The sequence below is a fragment of the Lepidothrix coronata genome, unplaced genomic scaffold, assembly GCF_001604755.1.
Source record: "Lepidothrix coronata isolate B3197 unplaced genomic scaffold, Lepidothrix_coronata-1.0 Scaffold0, whole genome shotgun sequence".
Taxonomy (NCBI): domain Eukaryota; kingdom Metazoa; phylum Chordata; class Aves; order Passeriformes; family Pipridae; genus Lepidothrix; species Lepidothrix coronata.
In genome coordinates, this window is record NW_016690180.1 from 5,953,143 (window position 1) to 5,974,920 (window position 21,778).

The 21,778-nt window shown below is 40.1% G+C and overlaps 1 protein-coding gene across 7 annotated transcripts in view; it reads right to left on the minus strand.

The window, feature by feature from the left end:
• Positions 1 to 20,021, minus strand: part of KIAA1211 (KIAA1211 ortholog) — a 126,486-nt gene extending 106,465 nt beyond the window's left edge. For 4 of the 7 annotated variants that reach the window (XM_017823942.1, XM_017823860.1, XM_017823785.1 and 1 more), the window contains exon 1: positions 19,367 to 19,449. The gene's annotated coding sequence lies outside the window, so the exon portion shown is untranslated. Of the gene's footprint in view, positions 1 to 16,905; positions 16,925 to 19,016; positions 19,114 to 19,366; positions 19,450 to 19,600 lie in introns of those variants that run through there. The other 3 variants (XM_017823706.1, XM_017823280.1, XM_017823537.1) reach the window with 3 other exon arrangements.
• Between the last annotated feature and the right edge of the window lie 1,757 nt (positions 20,022 to 21,778).

Genomic DNA, 21,778 nt, shown 5'->3' on the forward strand with positions numbered 1-21,778 from the left:
AACTAGATGATCCTTGTGAGTCCCTTCCAACTGTGATTCTGTGAAGCATTTAGAAAGAGGTCTTCAGAAATCAGGCTAAAGCACAGATGTTTGAATGAATCTTTCAAACCCTGGAAATTCTTGAGTGAAAAATAAATAAATCACTGTTACTACTGAAAAGAATCCAAGGGCAAGACTCACTGATCCTTAAAGTGTGACGCTATGTACAGGCAGGAAAATATACCAGGTTTGTTATGAAGATAGGAAGAGGAGATGCCTGTTTCCACACAAAAATTACTAAGAGAGATAGGGATTAATTTTCACAAATTCTGATGCACTTCTGAGTTTAAGGCCTAAAGCTGGTGCTTCAAGTTTTCTGCCTTAATATAGATTTGCTCAGTCGATGCCTGAAACCTTCAGCAGGACAACAGAACAGTTTCTAGAAAGTTTTCTTCTTTTCTGCTTCCTCTTCTTAGAGACAAAGTCAGCTTGAGGTCAGCATAACTAAAACTGACTTCTTGCTCCCAGGCATATCGCTGTGACCTCTTTTTTGTTTTAGACAGTAAATGTAACATCTGGTGTAGACTGTCATAACTAAGTCATCACTTCTTGGAAGTCCTAGCAAGTATCAGATCCCTCTTCATCTACAAACCCAGAATTCTTGTCAGTCAAGCCTTGTTATCCCCTATACTGATCAGAGAAACTTATATTTTACTGGTCTGGCACAATGTAGTTTCAGCCTATTGCTATTAAGTGGCAATGCTCGTAAATTGGACACTATCAGAACTAATCTATAATGCATAAAAAACACATGCACACACAGACATATACAAACATATAACCCAAGATGCAAGAACATCTTCAGGATCCCCTCTGCTTTTACACATGCCTTCAAGAGAAATTTAACTCCGGTTATGCACCACCAACAGATCACTTTGGTTGAGAAGCACAAAGGCATTAAACAATCAAACTGTTGAGTTACCAGATGAAGTAGCACAGATGTTGCTGCATATATTTTCACAGATAGTCAAGCAGAACAGTTGTTAATGGCTTAGTCTAAAATTACACGTGTTAAAGTCAAAACTACAAAAAAGGCATTTGACTCTAAACCAGTTCTGTATTTGTTAGTCTTTCGTCATGGCCAACCTCGTATTTGCCATCCCCCACTGGGCATTAAGTCAACTGCATTGCCTTTCTTGAATCTACACATAGATAAGCTTTGTCTGCATGAAAACAAAAAAGGCTATAAACAGTTTATGGACTTTAATTTTGAGGTAACCTAGATCAGTTACAAAAGAATATCAATTAAAAAAAAAACAGAAAAAATATTCCTGATACCTTTCAATTTAATCAGTTTTAAAATATCTTCTCAGATCAAACTGCCACCCACTTTTCTGAAAACCTTTTTCTAAAGCAGAAGTGTCAGCATTATTCCTCAGCAATTAGTAGGTATAGAAAAAAATACAGCTCTTGCCTGAGACAGCAGACCTATTTCATATGATAACCATCTCAATTTTCCTTTTTTGAGAAGAATTTAGCTTTTTCAAGGAACCCACAGCTCTCTCACTAATAAAAAAAATAGTCTCTCTGGTTACGTCAATAAGGAGAAAAAAAGGGTAATGTTTACAAAACAGCTGTTTATGCATGCACACACACAAGGACAGGAGGACTCTAGCTCTTCTGTTTATGGTATATCGTAGAGTTCTATACCATTCTGTATTTTCTGATGGACTGGAAACCTCTTTTCTTGATTCCAGATGTCAACGACCTCCATAAATACTCTTCCTTACTCCAGTACCTGAATCCCAGGCTCTAACCACCGGGAGATCTGCCAGTTGAGATAAATCAGAGTGCTGCCTTACAAACTTAAGGAAAAAGAGGTGCATGCTTTTCAGTATTTGGGCACACAGTGTGACCAGATCTCCCCTGCCAACTAAATGTCCTTTCCTTTGAGTCTGGAGGAGGTTAGGTACAAAAAAGGACATACACGCTTATACTTCTAAAACTAAATGGCTGTTTCTGGGTTAAACTTTTGATACAAGAGGAAAGACTGCCATTTGTCAGTGGATATCAGCCTTCATACAAACATCAGAGGCAACTCCAATAACTCAGTAAAGGACATGAGATTGTGGCTAGGAGGCTGGAGAGCCCAACTACTGGACACAAAGCACCTTTCACACTGCCACAGCCACACTGTCCAGGCATCAGATAAGCAGAGAAAGGTTCTCTTTTTCAGATAGCCCATTGTATTTGCTGTATTTCCTCTGCAGAATAAAGGTCTTCAATCAAAATTGTTTTAATTGGGCAGTATGAATGACAAAGGTCATAACTGCCTGTGAGTAGAGGCTGACCCCCACCTTGCTGCAGACTCCTTTCAGGTAGTTGTAGAGAGTGATAAGGTTTCCCCTGAGCCTCCTTTTCTCCAGGATGAACAGCCCCAGCTCCCTCAGCTGCTCCTCATAAGACTTACACACCACAGCCTTCACCAGCTCCATTGCTCTTCTCTAGGCAAAGCACTCAGAAAGACTCTAAAGCAGTCATGCAACTTTTGGACTGAATTTTGGGGGTTTTTTTGGTGTTCTGCCAACTTGGAAACAGCTAGAGTTCACATTTACCTACAAGAAACTGCAAATAATCTGAAAGGTTTAATTATCGTGGCCCTTTTGCTAGCAACGAAAACATAGTTTATACTGCAGGGGGAAATATTCCTATATTGTTTCTTACCATGCATGACGACAATAACTGGCATGACACTATTGCTATATTAAACTGTTCATAATTAAAAACAGACACAGATGTAGGAAGAAGATTCACAGAGCAAAAAACCATCTGTTACTTTTAGGAAAAAGGGGGTAGAATCTGATTAGGTACAGTCTAGTTGATTTTTGAAGGAAGTTTATGAACCTTTTCAGAAAAGGTTTTCATATATTACAAAAGAAAAAAAGCTTCAAGCAACAGATGCGCCTAAACAGATAAGTGTGTATTTATATATATGTTTTACAAGACATAGTAATAGTGTAGGTGATTAGGAAACTACTTGCAGAAAGCAATGGTGACTAGTGCCTTTGGTGGACAGATCTATTATAGTTTATATGTCTATTATCCTGACAATTATCCAAGACTACTAAATATAATTGCCTTAGGCACTAAATATACTTTATACACCCTTTTCAAAGTATTTTCATGTGAAGCAAAGGAACAAATGACTTACAGAGTGAAAACATTCAATTTCATACCACATTTTGCATTCCTCCTCTAGATGTGTTGTATACAAAAAGAAGAGAAAGTATCCACTTTGTAAACACGTGTATATTTCTATTGGCCTTGATCCTTACTGTGAAGTCTGCTGTGAGGCACAGTACTTATTTACACTCTAAAGCACTGGGAAGAACCTGAGTTTCACTGTCAGTCCCAGGGTTACCTCAATCAGAAAAATAATTTGGTTTTAGACCAACCCATCTCCCCAGGCATAAAACCAATGTACACATCAACAATACAAAATAGTAATTAATAGGTTTTTATGGCAGAATTAATGACTGTTGATGAACAACACTTCTTCAGATATTTAGAAAATAAAGAATATTTTGCAAGGCAAATAGGGGACTGTTACTTGTCTATTGCTAAATTAAAAAAAAAAGTTAATAATGTTGAACATTATGACACTGGAATCCCAGGGAAGATGCAAAATATTAGTGCAGCTTGTAGAAGATAAAAGAAAAACATGAATACCAATTATTTTTTGAGAAAACTCAAAGAATGAAAGTATCATGGTCGGTCAGGGAAGACAACATATGTGGCTGACAAGAAGACAAATCAATGTGCAGCACAGTGCTGCTTCTCCTTTTAATCTTTTATAAACTTAGCAGAGCGTTTTGCAGGGAGGATAAAAGCCACTGACCTGTGGAGCCATCCCAGCAGTGGCATTCCCCCACGCTCGGCAGGGCTTTACTGCCTTTCTATCAGCTGGAGTACTGGGGAACAGGGCCAGCAGCTGCCTGCGCCAGGATCGGGGCATCTATGCAAGAACAGAAACGTGTCCCATACTCTATACTTATATCAGAGTTGTTGCCATTTAAGGGATAAAGATGTCATGGCTTTTATTGCTCACTGCATGCATTTTGCCCATATGTAAAGTAAATACACCCTTTATCAGGGGGATCCAGGTTCAGCAGCACAGACCAAGATCTTACCTTGAGAATTGCCTGAAGTGGCAAACTGCTGCTTTAAAGCCCAGCCCCTGTGCCTTCACACTTCTTTCTGCCCAGCCTGACCACACACAGCAAATTAAAATGGCTATCAATTGAATGAGAAGCCCACATAATTCTCTGTCTGTGAGAAAGATGAAGGACCAGACAGATCATGCAAAATTTATAGCCTCTCTCATGCTAACCTTATAGCCTCTCACTTTGTGCAGTGAGGTTGTCCTCCCTGTTTTTTAAACCTACTAACCACTTGCAAGTTAATTTGGCGAAGGATAAAAAAGCCCAACAAAAAATACCTAGGAGCCAGACCTCTACCCAAGCACAAAATGCCCCTCTAACCAGGTTCACGAGGCTCTTGACAATGAGTAAAATGAAAGGTCAAAGTTGCTGCCCTATCATTCATATCTAGGATGTATACATGCAAGTTGTTGTATTTCACACCAGTATCGGCTCTAATAGGTGATTCATACAAAAGTAACTAAGAAAGAATAAAACACTACCATAACTAATACAGGAGGGGAAAAAAATCAATACATGACTTATTAGACATTCAAAATCTCCTTAGAAAAGGACGAAAGGGTCAAAATGCAAGCTGGAAAGCAATGCTAAAATAAGCAAGAAACTGGCTAGTTTGAGTATTCATATATTCTTAAGTTTAAGACTATTCTGCAAAATGAATATGACTCAAACTATCTTCCTAGCAATGGCACTGACAGTAAGTCACAGTAGTGTTTTGCTTTCCTGAAGCTCAAAGTTGCCACAAGATTTTAATTCTTCTACTAAATCCAAAAACTCACAAAGACAGAAAATGCAGTCACTTAACCTATGGATTCACCATATAGATATTTCAACATATCAGTGTTATTCCATTCCTGCTCTAAAAACCTTCATCAGAAGTCAAGAGCCGACTACCAGACACCTGTAGTTGTTTGCAGCCATCTGTATCTGCTTCCCATTTCACAGGGGATCTCTGGTAGAGTTTAACAGAAATATCTAAGGTAAACATCACCTGAATGTTTTTGGAGGGCAACCTTTGAACAGTAAAAGAAGAAAAGAGCTCACTTTCTTCAGTTACCAACTCCAGAAGATTACAAGGTGCCAGCACATGGTGTAATCAGTCTGTATTTTCTTGATTTAAATCACCAGATGAAAAGCCTGAAAACAACCACTGAGCTTTTCATTCCTCATTTTTTTAATTGAAACTGAAGAAGACTGCTTCCCAACCCCCTGTATTGAGAGGTTAAAAAAAATTAATAGAAGTTTCTCAAAGAAATTAATGTCTTCAGCTTCTTACTTCCCTAGAAAAAGTCACTTATTTGCTTACCCATACCATGTGAACCACTACATGATTCTAATCAATGCAGCATATTGCTTATCATGCAACGCCACTAAATATTTTGGTTTATCATTAATACTATAAATAATTGCAAATTTAGAGCTTATTTATTGAAATTTTGTAGGTTAATAATTTAAATTTGCAAACTCATTATAATGAGTTTCTTCTGCAACTTTAAAAGATGGTTTAGAAAAAAAGCCCAAGCTGCCTCTTTTCTACTGGCTCAAACCAAGAATGCAAGGTCTTACAAATGTAATTAATAGGGCTTTAAAAGAAATCACACTTGCACTTCAGAAAGGGCATAAAACAGAAATCCAAGTGTCCTCTTTGTTTGCGGACTGACAATTTAACAAAAACTTCTGAGCTTAAAATCACAGGAGAGAGCTGAAACTTGTAAGCGATAAGAGAACAATGAGTAATTGCAATTAATTGCAGAGAAGAGCAAAGCTGGCACTGCGGTCCCTGCAGGCATGAGGAGCAAAGCAGAATTCAGCATGAGCTCCAGCCATGGAGCACAGAGACCAAAGCAAACATACACCAAACAGCACACGTGAAGGTCACCAGATAACAGTCTGAATGACAAAACACTGCTGGAGACCTTCCCCACCACTCCTCAAGCACCATTTGGCTTGTCACCATTTGTAAGTCTTACTTGTGACGGTACAAATACCTATTTCTTTAAATTTTGGCACCAGCCACCTTCCCCACTGGACCAAATCTCTCAGATATGAGACCACAGATGCTCTTCAAAAAACAGCAATAAACATGTACATAGAAGGGTAGCTCATGGTTCCCCAGAGACCGAGCTGACTCCACCATCTCTTCGCAGACCTCACTTTTGAAGTATGTAATAGAAACACATACTCCTTTTGCCTCTTTCCTCAAGCAAATCCAGCACAGCTCCAGTGAACACCAAGTGAAACCTTGCATGTGCTGCCTCTGCTCCCCTGCTGGCATGTATGTCTCCCTGCTGAAATCCCCTCTCCCAGCACTAGCATTCTGGGATGGCACCGCAGTGAGGTGGCTCTTTAAGCAGATGCTTTAAGGCTGATATTTGCACTGGGACTGCAGAAATGAGATTAGGCAGGTTAGTGCTCGTCCATGAAATTATGATCCATGAAGTGATTTCCCTAATTTGTTATTTGGGATAATAATTAATTATACTCTCTATTACATTACATTTAACAACATACTTGTGTATTTATACATACACACACCTTTACTGTGTTATAATATTGTAATAAATACATTATTCTATACTTCGATAGCTCCTAATAACTAGAACCACAGATGTAGAATGGAAAAATACTATTATAGTGCTAGAATTCTTTCTGCACTTATATCTTTGTTGAAGGAAAAAAGAAAAAAAAAAAGGCAGGATTCTTTGTGGAGTGAGGGTTATTTGTTCATTTATAAGAGAGGATTGAAGGAAATTAAACTGATTCACTAAATGACAAAAAGAAAGCCAAGTCAAAGAGTTTCCTAGGTTGTTTCCCCTATTATTCTTCTATTATTTTCCTTCTGTTTCATTGTGAATAAAGCAACTTCACAGTCTGAAAATGCTGAATTTACAATTATGAACTCAGTATTGTATCCTAAATGATACAGCATTGCCAAGCTGGAGTGAATATTTTTAAAAAGCCTTGTCAACAGAGCTTTTTGTTTGTTTTCTTTACTTTGCCTACTAGAAAACAGGGCTGAGATTTGGGGTTTAAGAAATATTTTTTCTTTAGGAATCAAGTCCAATTTCCTTCAAATTTAGTTAAGGTTTTCTAAAATTTTAAAAAAACTCTTATTTTAAAATGAAGTTTTTCTGTAAATCCTAAATGTCTCAATTTAAGTATTTAGAACATCAATTGTCTTTCAAAAACAAGAATATTCATATTTTGGCCAACTCATTCTGAAGCTTGAGGCCTTTTGACAGGACAAGAAGACACAGCCTCAAGCTGTGCCAGGGTGGACACCAGGATGAATTTCTTCACTCAGAGGGTGGTCAAGCATTGGAATGGGCTGTCCAGAGAGGTGGTGGAGTCACCATCCCTGGAGATGTTCAAGAAATAACTGGATGTGACAGTGTAATGTTTGGCCAAAGGCTGGACTCAATGATCTTGGAGGTCTTTTCCAACCTTAATGATTCTATGATTCTACAGCCCAAGTAAAGCAAATGCATTAGATGAAGAGTAAAGTGAATTATGGGAAGCACCTATAAGGACTATAAGACATCTACTTGACAGTGTCTAACCAAAAAAAGTAAATCACGCCACAGATTTATCCAATGCTAGACAAACACACACAATATTGCATCCAAAACATTACTTAAATTATTATTATTCATGAGATAAGAACTAACAGGTTAGAGAATGGAAAACTGAAGCTGACTTAATGGGTAGTTAGGCAACATTTTTTCTTTTTATTTAGAAACAAAGGCTTGATTTGCCACACAGCAGTTCTGCTCTGCAGACTGAGTGATTCATTTCCTCACAAACCTTTCTGGTGCAGTGAGTATTGTATCATCAGTATGCTGCACATGGGCTATAGCCATGCAGATCTAGACACAGATCTACAGTATAAAAATACTTAGAATTTATGGAACATATCTTTCTAGAATTTATGGAACATATCTTTCTATATATAGAAAAATTACTAAATTATGCTCATTATTGTAGCTCTGCAACTGAAGTAGGGTCAAGCTTAAGAATGACACCTTCCAACAGCTACGTAACATGAAAAGACCCAACAGTGCTACTAACGTGGGGAAGTTACATTAGCAATTTGCATGTAGTAAACGTAATGAATGGAAATACGTAAAAGCTACACAATAATCATAATCAACAGTAGAGCCCATGATACCATCTGTAAAGAACTGATGGCATATACATAATGAAGAATCATTGCTTAGGCTTTTGTGGATTTACTGCAGGACACTTGGAACTCTGTCTAGCATTACAGAATACTGCTATGCTTGCCACAGGCAATAAATTTCTGCAAAAAGAAATGTGTGTGGCAAATTTGATATGCAACTCAGTTGTGTCCCTGGGCAAAACTGAGTGAATCTGATCCCTGGGAGAAGTCAGACTGGATACCTATGGTCAATTGTGCTCTGTGGCACAAGTGAGTAGCAATACTAAAGAGTATAAACCTCAGAGAGTCAAAGGTTCCCTACGAAAATGGCTAGTGAGACTGGCTGGACACAGGGACAAAAAAACGTTGAAAGGAAGAGTCAACACTGCAGAGCATCCTGTAGGCAAGGAGAATGTTTTTGTCCCATGTGGCAGAAGTAAAGCCACATATGAAATTATATCAAAAATGTAGACACCAATTTTTAGTGTCCAATTTAAAATACCTATGCTTGCTTTTTTCAGACTACTTAATTCTATGCAGTATTGACAGCTTTAAAACACAACTGTTGACTGCAGTCAGTTATAATGTTCAGCAATTCTATTAATTGGATTTAATTAAAATTATTAAAATTAGTTAAAACTCCTAATTGAGGCATACACAAAATGAAAAACATGGAATTTAGGACCCCATGTGAACAGGTTATTTCAAGAGATGCAGAGGTACACAGAAAATTCATGGAGAAGGAACATCACCTAGCAGTAACTGGAGTTTCTTCAAGATATAGTGTTTTATATGCACATTCAGATACTCAGTGTACATATCATAGAATCACAGAATGGCTTGCATTGGAAGGGACCTTAAAAATCATCTAGTTCCAACTCCCCCTGCCATGGGCAGGGACACCTTCCACTTGACCAGGTTGCTCAAAGCCTCATCCAAACTGGCCCAGAACACTTAGAGCATCCACAACTTCCCTGGGCAACCTGCTCCAGTGCCTCACCACTCTCATAGTAAAGAATTATTTCTAATATCTAATCTAAACTTAGTGTACTCTTTCAGTTTGAAGCCATTACCGTTGTCCTACCACTACATGCCCTTGTAAAAAGTTTCTCTCCCATCTTTCTTTAGGTCACCCTGAAGCTGCCTCTTCTCCAGGTTAAACAATCCCAACTCTCTCAGCCTTTTCTTGTGTGAGAGGTGCTCCATCCCTCTAATAAACTTGGTGGCCCTCCTCTAACAGGTCGATGTCATTCCTGTGCTGGAGACCCCAGAGCTGGATGCAGCATTCCAGGTGGGGTCTCACCATAACAGAGTAGAGGGGCAGAATCACCTTTCTTTACCTGCAGGTCAATTTTCTTCTGATGCAGCCTAGGATACAATTGGCTTCCTGAGCTACAAGTGCACTTTGCTGGGTCATGTCCAGCCTCCCATCCACCAGCACCCCCAAGTCCTTCTCGGCAGGGCTGCTCTTGATCTGTTCATCCCCCAGCCTTGACTGTTACCATGGGTTGCACTGACCCAGGTGCACAACCTTGCATGTGTTCCTGTTAAACTTCATGAGATTTCCATGGACCACTTCTCAGGCATGACCAGGTCCCTCTGGATGGCATCACATCCTTCATATGTGTCAACCACACCACTCAGCTTGGTGTCATCTGCAAATTTTCTAAGACTGCATTCAGCCCTACTATCTGTGTCATTAATAAAGATATTAAATAGCACTGCTTCCAGTACAGACCCCTGAGGGACACCTCTTGCCACTGATTCCATCAGGACTCCAAGCTGTTGAGCACTACCTTCTGGATGAGACCATCCAATCAATTCCTTATCCACCTAACAGTCCATTCATCAAATCCATCTCTCAGAAGGATGTTGTGGGGGACCACGTCAAAGGCTTTACAGAAATCCATATATATAAACAAACCCTTCAGTAAAAAAAACCCTTTGACTCCGGCATTGAAGGTTGCAGGAGACCAGAGGAATGACTGACTGGCTCAAAACAACCAGGTGGGTTCTTCTTTCTTTTTCTTCTCCTAACTTCTTCTTGGAATACATTATAAGCCAGACTAAAAAATTCCAGTCAATGTCTTAGTAAGCACCTTGTTGTGTCTAAATAAGTTAAAGCTGTCTAAGTCAAAGTTTGCTAAATTAAAGTTTGTGAAGTGCCTTGCTTTATCTAGATGTTGTTTTAAAATTTGCCAAGTACCTTATTCTACCTTAATGTTCTAAAGTTAGCGAGTAAAAGTTTGTTATTGAGCCTCCTGAGAATTTTGTTGTTTCTCCTGTGCACTGCCCAGAGTGAATCAAATTATCTTCCCCTACAACCACAAGCGGGCTGGGGCATTACAAAGGTGATTGTAAACCAATTTTACAAATATTTACAATATTTTACAAATATTTACAAATAAATACACTGCAGATAATGCTGCAAAATGCGGTCTAGCAGCTAATGCCACTGTCACCCTTCTGTTTGACAAACAAAGACATTCGGTGTCTTGTCAGAGTCACAAATGGGTCTTCGTCTTCTCTTTCACTCTGACAATGTAGAAAACACCTGGGCTGAGAAAAAATTACTTCGATGACCCTTCTGGCTTACAGCCCATCTGCCTCTTACTGATGAAGTCTCTGTTTGGAAAACCTCCCAAAGAATACCAGGAGCAGTGAATTTTAAGGCAGCAGGAATCCAACCCTTAACTGCTAGAAAGGGTGTTCCAGCAGGCAGGTGTACGAGGGGATGTAACTCTGGAACAAATGGAGTACTCGCTCCACATCTGAAGAAATGTTTGGTGCTCCGAAGCTTAACGACTTTTTTTTCCGGCATCTTATCCAAGGAAACACAATCACACGAAGCACACAGTTCGTCAGATATCAGGTGTTGGTATCTGGCTACCAGATCGCAGTAACTTGTGACAGTGTTCAGCAGGCTGTGTGGGTGGATGAAAGATTAATCTACTTGGCAGAAAAAACATAGCAGGCTCCCTAGTACCACCCACCCTTGCACTGTCAACAGAGGATGTTGGAACAGGGTGGTTGGGAAGAACATCAAAACCCACATGTATGAGCTGAGGGTGCCTGTCCTTCCTCCAAACACAAGCAGCAGATGAAGCAATAACTGCCAAGGATTTGAGACTGAGAGCGGTATGGCACCGTTCATCATTATAGCCCCCAGATGGGCCAGCGTAGGCTACTGCAAAAGCTTGGAACAGGATTCAGAAAGGACAAGAAAAATCAGCCTAATTTTTTTTCTTAGCAACTTATGTACTCTGACAACTCCATAAAGTCTGAATACAACATTTCTCTTCAAGAAAGGCATACAAAAGGACCTTGTTATGAAAGTGTTTTATTTGCTGCTAGAAGCAGAAAGGGGACAGCCCTTATCTTTTGATCTTTTTCCCATAAGAGGCAGCTGCTTTTCATGTTTACAAAGGTTGGGGAAGCACTAATCCTTCATACTGGGCTAGGTGAGAAATAAGACCTGACTTTTTACGAACATTTTTGCAGGTTTTGGCTGGGGTAGTGTTAATTTTTGTTATAATAACTGGTATGGGACTGTTTCGGATTTGTGCTGAACACAGACTTGATGACACAGGGAGTTTTTTAAACTGATTGCTGAGCATCACTTACAGAGAGTAAAGGCCTTTTCTGCTCCTCACCCCACTCCACCAGTGAGGAGCACAAGGAGTTAGGAGGGGACACAGCCAGGACAGTTGACCCTAACTGCCCAAAGCGATATTCCATACCATATGGCATCATGCTCAAAATACAGAGCTGGGGGAAGAAAGACCCAAGGAGGAATGTTTGGAGTGATGGTGTTTGTCTTCCCAAGTCACTGCTACACATGATGGGGCCCTGCTTTCCTGGAGATGGCTGAACAGTTACCTGTCCGTGGGAAGCACTGAATTAATTCCTTGTTTTGTTTTTGTGCACCTTTACCAATTACACTGTCTTTCTCTCAACCTATGAGTTTTCTCACTTTTACTCTTCTCATTTCTTCCCCATCTCACTGGGAGGGAGTGAGCAAGAGGTGGGGTGGGGCTGAGCTGACAGCTGGAGTTAAACCACAACCACAACACCATTACCTACTGAAGCAAAAAACCTAAATATTTTTAAAAGTCAGAATTGCAATAGGGAGCATTAATTAGTCTTTGTTGCCATTAGCTTTTCTTTTGAGTGCATGAAAACAGTTTTAATTAAAGCCTCCTTCTGCCTCAATTTCTCCAGATATCTTCCTGCTTCTGCAAAAAAATACCACAGATGCCAGAGACCACAGCTTCCTTCAGTACACATCTGTGATTCACACTGAGGACAGATCCATTCTGTGCACTCAGTAAAGCTTGCCTTACATGAGCGGAAGAAAATTCAGTAATATTGTTATATCAATATTCAATTAAAATAAATACATGCAAAAAGGCTAAATCTTTACAAGGCAACTTCAGTTCTGGCACTTCTCAGTTCTGGCACTTCCTTTCTTTCACTTGCAAACTTGTCAATCTCCTTTTAAAAAAAAAATAAATTGAAAAATGCTTTTTTTACATTTTTTATTTTGCTCACCCTCCCAAGAGCAGTATGGTACAGAATAGTCTCTACATCCCCAGTGTGGATCTCTAGTACCTGATTGCAGTCACAGATGGTCAATCTCCACTTTAAAAGGCCAAGAAATCATTTATGATGTGTCTCCCAAAGCACAAATGCTAAGACACAATCGGGGGCTCTCAGCTAAGATTTAGAAGACCATGTAATCTTGAGAGACTAGACTCTGCCATTTTCTTCCAGTCTTTAATTACTTCCCATAGTCTCCAACATAACTTTCCCAGTCGTGCAATTTCATCTCCATCAGCTCTTTGGCATCTTCTCCTTACTTTCACAATCCCACTTTGCACTTGTCACAGCTTCTTCTATACTGGGAGTCTCTGCCAGAAACCTGACTTTCCACCTACTAGCTTACTCTATATCCTACTCTTTACCAAGTCCTAGTCATCTGTCCCAAAGTCTTAGCTCTCCTTCACATTTGTCATTTCCCATGTACAGGTACTATTCTACTAGCCCAGTTTTTTGTGAAATCTTTACCCTTGCTCTGCAATTCTGTTCTTTCCTATGTCAGTTGGCTTCCAGGCTCCTCCTAAGATCACATGGCCCTTTGATCCCTCACACTGTCTGCCCAAGCACCAACGAAGGAATCACTATGAAAGGACAGAGGAGTGGATATCAGAGTTAGTCCGAATCAAGAGATTTCAGCAAAAGCTCTGAACTGCTCCACTCACACACCTGCTCCCTTTGGAGACATTGCATTCAGGCAATCCTGCCAGACAAAGCATGTGTGAGGGGACAAGGTACAATCTGGTTAACACCAGGGAGCATAGATGTTGAGGATTCAGAAAGCTAGAAGAGAGCTCAAAGAGTAATCTGTTCCACCGCGTTGCTCCAGAAAGAATTCAACTATATTTATGTTGTTCCTGACTAACATTCAAACAACTTTTAATGATGCTAAAATCATGAAAATCCAAATTCAGGAATCTATTCTATTGCTTCAACTTCCTTAATGCTGAACCCATTACATATCATCTGGTTGAGCACAGGTATGGACAACATTGCTTCACAACAGCTTTGTGACATTAGAAAGTTATCGTGTCTTCTTCATCCTGACACTCTTCATTCATTTGAGCTGAAACAACTTCAGACATTTCAACATTCCTTCATAGGCCATATTTTCTAAACCTTTTAAATATTTTCATTCTTCTCCTCTATATACTCTCCAATTCATATACATCTTTCTTGAAGTGTGCAGCTCGATCAGGCATGGGGTTACAGTTGAGGAGGATTTCTCACGCCTTCCATGGTGAGAAAGATATCTACATATCACAATACAACATTTGTCTTTACTGCAGCAGCTCCTCAAGTAATCTACCACAAAGTACAGCTCTTCCAAAGAATTACCACCCAATCCCTTCCTTATACAGTTGATAACTACAGTATCTTTGTCCTGTCGAACAACTTAATTTTAATTCTGTCTCCAGTATAGTCACAGTCCCTCTCCAACTGGTGCTGCAGATGTAGCAAGGACTACTGAGGTCACTGTTAAAAATACACTGTAGTACTGGGCATTGAATGAACATTGAAAAAATATTTGCTAAAGTCTTCACAGGTGAATGGCTGAAAACTACAAAATTTGGAAGACATAAGACAGAAAATTTTGGCAGGCTTTCATGAAGACATTAAAAATGCAGATCTTTGACAAAAGGACACTGCCTCAGCAGGACCTAGAACCCAGCTAAAAACCAGAATGACAATACCACGTTTCTGAAATATCTTAGGAATTTTTTTTTCTTTAACAAGGAAAATCAACTAGTCTAATTCTCAATTAATTAATTAAAAGAAAAATTAGCCTGAGTCATAAAGACAGGTGATGAACTATAGATTATATGGCTAAAATTTGCCAAAGTTATGAGAAACAGAAAAAAGGTTCTACAGCAGGAAAAATAGTTCAATTTTGTTGGCAGAGGACGCCACTCAACCTAACTATCTCATGTGTGCTCCAACAGACACCCATAGATACCGCAGATTCACAGGGCTTTCTGTCACTATTTTTCTCTTCTAACCCAAACTGTTCCACAGATCACCATAATTGTACTTTTTTTCTTTTTTTTTTCCTGTGCTAAAGAGTTTCAAAGGGGCTTTCTTAAAGGCTACAGAGAAAGAGAGCATGTTACTTTGAAGAAAATCAACTTTCTTTGAAGAACAACATGAAAGTCAGAATCTTGTATGGTTCATTTCACTTTAATTCTTTCCATCACACTCCCTCCACATTTCAACTTAACAATAAACATAATCTTTTATGTGCAGCATCCTCCTACAGAAAGCTCACCACAAATCACTAGGCTGAGCTGCTTTATGAAGCTGCCCAAATCTGAAGGCTGATTTTCAAAACATGCTGAGTAATGAAAAAGATGGTCAAGCAGGTCAGCAGTGTGCACAGCATTCTGCACTCCCAAACACTGAATTATGAGGAAAGCTTTTACTTATTTGGATAATTTTCACACTGTTTTTCTTAAGGCAATAATGGTGAAGAAAATAAAACTTCCACACGTGTTATAATTAAAACTATAAGCTTAACCATTTCGAAGCATCTTTGGGATGTGAAGCAATTGACTTAACTGATTTGACTGTATGTGCTGGTGATCACAAATAAAGGTAGTTAGCAGAAAAGTCATTAACTGCCCTTACTGAACTACATCACTCAGTCCCATGAACTAAAATCAGCTGCATATGATGGTATTTTCTTAAACAGCCTTATTAGAGGCACAAAACTTTCATTCCTGTAATTTGGCACACAACATGCATATACAAAGGAGAAACTGAACTATGTTTAAAAAAGTATTGATGTACTTTACGCTTTTTTAGTAGCATCTGAATAATCTTCACTCAATGTGTGGCACAACAGCAGCATAAGCCCCTTGCCCAGGATAATAAGCATCAAGATCTTTACATTTTTCTTCCCACAAAATTTAATTACCAAATCATTGGGATTTAGCCCATGCGACACACTGGGTCTTGACCAGTATTAATTAAAAATTATTTCTTACAAGTCAGTTATATTTCTTCGTAAGGCTTCACCATTTTAACCCTAATGCTGAATGTAAAGCAATGGCAGATGCTGCATGCTTCTACAAAAAATATTTTACCTCTTAAAGAGAGAAAGCCTATGATATGCAATGCATAGAATCAAAAGGAATGAAAGTCCCTCAGGAAGTAATGAGAAACAATAAGTGTAAGAACTACACAACAACTCACTGTTTCCTAAAGACAGAAATCATGGAGTCTCCACGGAAATAAACACAATTTTATCCATCAATAATTGACTTAAATAATAGATAAAAAATAGAATTTGGTCCCTCCAGTGGAAGCACTAATGCAATTAAAGTTAACCCTGTAACTTCAGGTTGCCTTCTATCACACTATTCAACACCAACTGATTCCACTTTAACGTGCACTTTATACAACTTTATTCTTTTTCAAATTCATCGGAACAATGACAATATGCAGATGTTTAGAGCATCTCACCATTTACATCATGCTGATGGAGCTATTATGTAACTACAATGCCCTAAGTCTGTTGACTCCAAAGAAATTGACTGAACTTTTTTAACATGAAATTAGTAGGCTTATCCATTTTTGCTACAACTCTCTTATTTAGACCTTTATAGAATAAAGACTGTGCATTGATCTTGTGGGAGGGGAAAAAAAAAATCCCTCAACAATCAGAATCGGTGATTTTCAAACACGAATAATTCAGAATATAAAAAAAAAGGTACTTTCTTGGTTTGTGAGGAAAAAAGTCAAAACATAGTCATTCAAGCTTACACTGTCTGTATAAAAATTCTGTTTATGTTAGACTTCATTGTAAAACAACAACCAAACATATTCATATTCACAAACTCATCATCACATTTCAGTCAACACTTATTATGCCATGTGTTTCTTATTTAAAAAGAGCTTACCTGACACATCTATAGTACGAATATTGAAATAACCATAAACTACATTACTCACACAAAGACATCCATTTTCATGACAGAGATACCTGGCAAAACAACAATCAGAGTGACTAAGAGCCGAAGCAGAAGAAACTACAAAAGTTATTCTTACTGCTGTAATCAGATGTGTGAAACCAAAAAGGGTAGCATTTTAGTACCTGCATTTCAAGTGAAATCTTACGGTCAAACAGTACTTTTTAATAGTAAATAAATTTTGTTTCAGTATTCGGGAACTGTATGTTAAAAAAAATATTTTACTGAGTGCATTTCCAGTTCACAACTGCTACCACCTGCATAATCTCACAAGAAAACTGACGAAAATAAGATCTATAAAGAACAAACTTGGGGGGGGGAGAAAGAAGGAAGTTAACATTTTAGCACAGGACCCAGCAAGTCAATCATGCTTCAAACCAACTGTGTTTGCTACCAGTGCACTTCTAAAAACCCCGTTATATGGCATATAGGAAAAAAATAATAATTGCTCATAAGTCTCAAGGAATTCTCTCTAAAATGTAGGGTTGCCCAAATGCATATTACAACAGGATGCTCTGAGACACATTTTCTTATCGGAGAAGAAAGACCCAATACCAATCAGCAGCAATCTCTTTACTATGTGCCATATTTATTAAAAAATATTTCAAGGTAGTTCTTGTAATTATCATCCAACTAGAACGTAAGTAAATATACAAATCACTTTCATATAAAGTTTTAATACACCTTATAGTGTTAAATTCAAGCTCATTGCTGCAATGAAATATTCAACCACAAACACAAACTGTAATCTGATAGCAGCCAAGGAAGAGTTGAATTTGCCCATTAGATGAATTTCTGACCTGGATTCAAACCACCTAAAAGAAGTTAGTTACAGAACTGCTAACTACTCCCTATATTAAAATACATCAATGGCTTTGTTAAAGAAACTCAGAATAATATTTATGCCCGCTGATTAATGTTTTGGTATAGTTAGAAGACTTAATTGTCTATGCAAGGTGCAATTAAAGTTATTTTGGATGGTAATTTCTTGAGTGTGCATTACTAAATACCAAATAAAAGTCAGTTCTGACTAATTTTCATCTTTACTCTGTTAAAACATAGAACCTGCTACATGTTACTGCTATCGGCTAGCTTATATAGCTCAGAGTCTTAAGAAAAGAGCTCTTCTCATACAATTGCTATACACTGTTTAAGGTATGTACAGAAAATCTGTTTGTGAATATAACAAATTAGATTATCTATGTATCTATTATCGACAGAATATCTGTTATTGGGCCTGTGGTTGTAAATTACTCTTCTCTTTCTCCATGGCCCCATCCCCCAGTAGCAGATCGTTTTCAGTGCCATTATTGTCACGGATATTAAATTTTCAGGATGCAGAGTTGTGGTTTCCAAGTCTCTACTTACCCCTTGAACTGTCTTTTCACAGGGCATTTTTACACTTAAAATGACAGAGCAGAGGCATAGTAATGTTTTACGTACTACAGCTAAAGAGAACCAGATTTGTAACTGACTTGCAGCAATCCCAGCAAAATTAATTAAAAAAAAAAAAAAAACCAAACAAAAAACCCCCAAAAACAAACAAACAAACAAAACCCCAAACCGTCATTCATTAAAAATGTCTCCATGAAATAGAAAAGATGCGTGTTGCACATATTTCTGTCCCTGAAATAGACGTTTTCTAACTGACGAGATCATGCAAGAAAACGATTTCCCATGTGAAAGGGTATTACCTCCAGCTTACCGGCTCCAGCTGCTGGGAAAGAGTAAGGAAGAGGGACGCGGCCCCGCTGCCTGCCAGCCGCGGAACGCAGCCGGCTCGTCACAGCAGCGCGGCGGCACTTGTGTGACAAATGGCTTACGGGAGCTCGAACAAAGCGATGCTGCTCTGGAGAAGCATCGCCGCGAACAAAGTCATCTCTCTGACAGCTCCTGCTTTTCAGCGAAGCTGAAACAATACAGGACTCCCTGGGAAAACGCGAACAAAGGGAAAGCAGAAGGAATTGGAGAGAACCAGCCCAGCCATTGAATTCCGCGGCAGCACCGAAGTGACACCTTCCGAAAATTACCCGCACGCCTCCTTGCACCTTCCACCGAACAAAGGCAGCCCAACAGCGGCAGGGAACTACTCACAGGGGGGGTTTCTGGCCGTCCTCCCGGCACAGCCTCCTGCCCCTCGCCTGCTCGCCTCTTGCATCGCCGAGCGACAGGGAACAAGCAGCACAAAGCGGCAGGGACACTCCCGCACGGCCCCGCACAGCAGCGGGCGACCCCGCACGGCGAGCGCTCCCGAGGTGCGGCCCGGGCAAAGCGCAGCCGCCGACGCCGGAGCGGCGAGGTCGGGATGCGGAGCCCCGAGGGGGACGCGGAGCCTCGGGGGGGGGATGCGGAGCTCCGTGCTGCGGCGAGGCTCCCTCCCGCTGTCGGCACCGCAGCGGCCCTTGCGCGGGGGGGAAGGGGTGGGGCGGCAGGGTCCTTCCTACCTGTGCTCCCTCTCCCTGCTGCCAGAAGGGAAGAGCCGGTGGCTGCTGCGGGCGCCGGTGCCGCCGCCCAGCCCGTCGGATGCCGCCCCCGCGGCGGCCGCCCCATGGCAGCGCGGCCGCCGCCGCTCACAGGCGCCCCGCAGCGCCGCGCCCCTGCCGCTCCCGCATCCCTGCCCTCGAACTGGCAGCGTTCGGCTTCTCTTGCTGGGAAGGAAGGGGTAAGGCTGTATTTACCTGGATTCACCGAGACCCAGCACCGTTGCACTGCCCGAAGAGGAGAGCAGCTCCGGAGGAGAGGAGATCCACAGCTCCGGCTGCATCCCGGCTCTGAAACCCCATTTGTTTTCTTCTCCCAGCAAGACTGAAGTCTGAATCCAGTGTCTGGCTATTGCTATAGCCACACAAATACTTATCCCCTTCCTTTCCTAAAAAATAGGAGGAACTACAAGAAATAAAACAAAAATCAGCTGCTCCCCAACACAGCAGTAGAGAAAGCAGCCTCCCTTCTTTCTCATATCCTTAAATCCCGTATTTATATCAGCTCTTCTGGGGCCCCACTCTTTCAATTCAGGTATCAACAGCAAGATTTTACCAGTGCAGGACACCTGTTTCCTGAGTTTCCCAAAGAGAACATGATAAAAGCAGATGCTGCATTTAGTTCCATCCAGACTCTTCCACTTTTCGAACCAAAATGTGGATCATGTGATTCACGATCTTCCACTGCTGAGAAAGATGTATTTTGCCAACCACCTCTCCAGATTCAGATGCTCCCTGGAGAATAAGGCCTTACAGCTTTGGATTTTGCCTGTTTTTCAGTTTTTTGGCCGAATCAGAAGTGGTCCTTCTGGTATTCTTAAAAAGAACTAGGTCTTACATGAAAATGACACCCAGGCTGGGTTGGACCAAAGAGCTATCTCATACTTCTTTTGTCTCTGACTGTGCCCAGTAACAGATGTTCTAAAGGAAGAATATAACTTTAGGCAGGCATTTACTGATACTCTCCCCCTCCTTAGTGATTTGTAGCTCAGTGAATTCCTGAGTCAAAGTGATACTTGTGAAAGAAACTAGTCTATGAGTCTGAAATAAGTATCAATTGCTAGGAATCACTTTTTTACCTGCAAGCTTCTAGAGATGACTAGTCATAAAAGGCCTGGGAGGTGCAGTCCATTCCGTTTTCAGTCCCTTCACAACTAAAGCTATAGGATACAGGGCACAGATAACTCAGAATTTTAAGCTCATGTACCAGCTCTAGTATTTTGGTGGCTGTTAAGTATATTGAATGCTATCTTTACATTAGCAAGAGCACATACATACATACATATATATATAGATCCAAAATATATGGATACAAAGCACCTCAATTACCAGAGCTGAATTTGGTAACACTCCTCCAAAAGATTCAGGGGTTTTGCTGTGTTTTGCCTTGTTGCTATTGCAGCACTTACATATTTTTAAGAGGTAGAATTGGATGGTACAGAGAGAAAACTTCATAAGTAGCCACCAGGAAAGAGGTGAATGCAGCCTTTGCCAGTTCCTTCAGATCAGTCAAATTGCTCAACTACATGAGACCTTTCTTGTCTGGAGCAGAAGATAAGTTAAAATGAGATTTTTTTTTTCCCTTGAGAACTGACAATTTCTGTAAAGTAATGCAGTCACAAACCTCAGTGGCAAAGTGATAAATGGGCTTCAGGCACACGTAGCTTTATTAGCAAATTTTTCACTTTGGGTTTAGTAGATTTTATTACTGAAATATTAGAAATCTAGAATTTCTATGGAGAAACCCAAACCTGTCTAGGATGTGCCATGATTGCTTGAAAAGACCCAAGTCCACTAGGTGGCACAAAAACACCATATAAAAGCCAGGAGCAAGCCAGGGGTGCCTACCTCCCACTCAACATCTTTATGCATTTATCCAGAGCAAATAGGTACTGGTAAAGATTGCAGACAGAGCTATAGTCCAGCAACCCACCCAACTCTTTTCAATTAAAAACAAGCTCAGATGTCAACATGTTCCTTTGGACTTAGAAGCTCAAAGAACTGAAAGAACATCTCCCTCAAAAGCAGTATCTGCTCCTGCAGACCTTGACTGACTCACAGCTGACTAATCACACTGCAATTAATTTCTGTGATTTTGTTCATGAAAATACAGCTGTCTCTGCTCAGGAGTACTAAAACTGAGAAGAAGCCACTGACATTCTCATTTTTCCCACTTTCTTCCAATGGCTATTTTGCCATTTTAGTTAGTTTAACTCCTGCACCATCACCTTAAAATGGTAAAGGACACACCTCTGACAATGCTGGTGAGGCAGCTCTGCTTGGGTGATGTTGAGCTAGCAGCAGACACAGGTGGGATAGGCAACTACCGTAATAAATTCCAAAACTCATTTTAGCTCTATTGTAGATAAATCTAAA